The sequence below is a fragment of the Micropterus dolomieu genome, linkage group LG17 (assembly GCF_021292245.1).
Source record: "Micropterus dolomieu isolate WLL.071019.BEF.003 ecotype Adirondacks linkage group LG17, ASM2129224v1, whole genome shotgun sequence".
Lineage (NCBI taxonomy): Eukaryota > Metazoa > Chordata > Actinopteri > Centrarchiformes > Centrarchidae > Micropterus > Micropterus dolomieu.
Genome location: NC_060166.1, coordinates 2,494,493 through 2,497,744, shown reverse-complemented (window position 1 = coordinate 2,497,744; position 3,252 = coordinate 2,494,493).

Below are 3,252 nucleotides of genomic sequence, written 5' to 3'. Positions count from 1 at the left end.
ACTCTCTCAGCTGTGAGTTGACACTGTCCTGTTCTTTCTTGGCCTGGAAGTCACTGACAGTAGGACAGGTAGGCTGCTGTTGGTCCAGCTGCTCTCTGATCTGTACCAGTTCTATTTCCATCTGGGAGAGGTGTTCTCTCATGATGTCCAGGGCCTCAGAGTGCTGTAGCAGGAGAAGATCAGTGTCAGCATCAGCAGGCTGTCTGTCTGGAGCAGGGACAGAACAGGAAGGTTTGACTCCCAGGGTTGGAGCGATGCTTGCGAGGACCTCCTTCTCCTTCTCAGCTCTCAGTCTCATAGTAGAAAAGTCAAGCTCAAACTGTCTCAGGTCGCCTTATATCATGGCAGTTCCATTTTTGAACAGGTTTACGGTTATACTGCTGCTGTCAGAGTCATTTTCTTCCAGTACACTTATTTTCCATCCATTACAAATGCTTGCTCTCTTTATTGCTGGGTAATGAGAGCTGAACACATTCAGCCAGGCACATGGTTCATCAGTCCAGAAGATTAAATTGTCTTTGTATTGGTCCAGGAACAGTATTTCTGGTCTCTCTCAAAGTATTGTTTGTTTATATTTTCCTCTTGCAGATTTGCTTTTGATAGCTGGGGGATATTTAATGGTTTCAGAGCGTGTAGACATCATGAAACAGTTGTTGATCTTCAAGCTTAAAACCGTAGCTGTGTCTCAATTCAGGGACCGCATCCTTCGAAGGGCGTGGCCTTCGCGGCCTACGAAGGCCAAAACGACCATTGCTAAATGAGATGGTCTGGTCTACGGAGGACAGTCTATTGCTTCATCAACTGACCCCGCCCTTACCCATGCGTGGGGAAGACCCGCTCCTGTCGCCTAGCAACCTTCACAGCTGCGGTCCACCGGCATGGAGACTAATATTTTAATTTTAATATTTTACCTACCTACCTTTAATAGAGTAACTAGAGCTACTTGAACTGCCGGCGCCGCTGCATGAGGTATCTCAGGCTGAGAGAGGACCCTGGCCAGGTAAATAGTGGGGGAAAGTAACTAAGAAACGTTACATTTTATATGTATTTAGGTACTATAGGCTTCTGAAAGCTAACAGTGATGTTAACCACAGTTAACGTAGTTTATTGCTACTGCCATTTCACTTTAACAACATAATTTCATATTTAAAGAAAACATAACCTTACTTTAATATTAAAATATTGACAGTGTTTTTGTCATTGATCAGCTAAAGCAAGTTGAATAGAAAGATATACAAGCCTTATCTAACTAAGCTCTCTGCACTTCATAACAGTTGTTCTTCTCCTTGTATCTCTACACCAGCCCAGGCCCCTGTACTGCAGGATAAATCTGAGTGTGCCTGTGCTGGACAGGTTGTTTAGCCAGCAGGACACACAGCCGGACTTCCGGTTGAGCAGGGAGGCCCTGGGAGTGCTACTGGGCCTCCTAAATCAGGAACGGAGACACGGATGGGGTGCCACGACTGAGACCCTGGTGTTTCTCTTCTGACTGGCAAGTGGGGCATCGTACAGGGTGGTCTCCAGAGTGTTGTAATGCCTCGTCCACAGAGTCACTGAGGAGGTGGTGGCCATTCGCCACAAGGTCATCCACCTACCGAAGACCCAGGATGAGTTACAACCGATGTCCCGTAGGTTTGCAGGGCTGGCAAGACACAGAGCCTTTTTTAAAGCAGCTGGAGCAATCGATGGCTGCCATGTCTGCGTCAAGCCACCGAGCGGCCCCGATGGTCAGTGGCTACAGGAACAGGAAACTGTTTCCATCCATCATCCTGCAGGCTGTCTGTGACCATCAGGGCCGCTTCATTGACACGTGGGCTGGCCTGGGTCGGTCCACGACTCCAGAGTGCTCCGCTACAGCCCACTGTACAGGAGTTCACTCTACCCTCCTCCAGGGCATTTCATCCTTGCAGACGGAGGGTACCCGTGCCTCCAACACCCACTCCCCCTCATCACTCCCTACAAGAAGCCAATACAAGGTGTGGGAGCCCAGCGCTTCAACAGCCATCACTCCAGGGCACACTCCATTATAGAGCGTGCTTTTGGGATGATGAAGACCAGGTTCTGGGCCATCTTCCAGCAAGCGCTGGAGGTGCACCACACCTTTGTACCTCACATGAGTTTTTTTTTTTAATTATACTAATGAGTAAATCAACAGACTGATTCATCAAAAGCCATACATTTTTTCAGACCATTTCAGGTCATAACAGCATGTTCCATCCTCCACAACATTTGCCTTGGGGCTGGTGACATTGTGGCCCCAGAAGATGAGCCTGAGGAGGATGTGGCAGAGGATGAGTGGGAGAACGGTTTGGAGACGGTCAGTGGTGCTCCCTGGCGTGACCAGCTGTCTGCAGAGGTGTCTGCCCTGGAGGAGGTGCCCCCTGACCACCAATATTTTTAACAGGCAAGTAAAAGATCGGTAAATTCCTATTCATATCCTAACAATTTTGCCTGTTGAAATATTTTGTAGAGATTTATTTTGTCAAAATAAGATTGTGAATTAGTATTTTGTGTGCACGGCCTATTATTCTTGCCTCTTACTAAAACATCTTAGTGACATGGCAGCCGTCGATTGAACCAGCCCTGCAAACCCATTGATGGACAATGCGACAGTGGAGAGATGCATCCACACCTGCAACACACTCTGGAGACCACCCCAGATGATGTCCTGCTGACCAGGGTCTTTATTGTGGCAGCCCATCCAGGTCCAGCAGCATCACCAGGGTCTCCCTGCTCAGTGGAATAAATGTTGTAAATATGTTGTAAATAGTTAAAAAGACCACAGAAAATAAAATCATTTATTTAACAAATATTTTATTTGAATTGATTAATAAATATATATTATTATTTAAGGATGTATTTTTCAGCAAGTCTCTCTAGTAGAGAGAACAGCCTGTCCATCCTCTCTCTGCTCTCCTGTGCTCTCCTCCCCTCTGCCTCTCTCTGCAACCTCATGTCTTCCTTGAGAAGCTGAAGCAGCTCATCCTCTCTGTCCCTCTTTCTCTTTCTCGGCTGGCTCTCCTCCTCTTCTTCCTCCTCCTCCTCCTGGTCACCCACTGCAGTACCTGGCCCTGGTGTGTCCTCAGGTGGGGTGGTGGAATGCTTCTGTCCCAACACCTCATCCATGAGGACAAACCAGGGCCAAGTTGCAGCAGTGGGCTTCCCCCCTACACCCTCTCCTGACCCTGGACACTTGCAATCCTAAGGCACAGGAAATCAATCATGGTAAATAACAACAGCAGAAAAACAAAT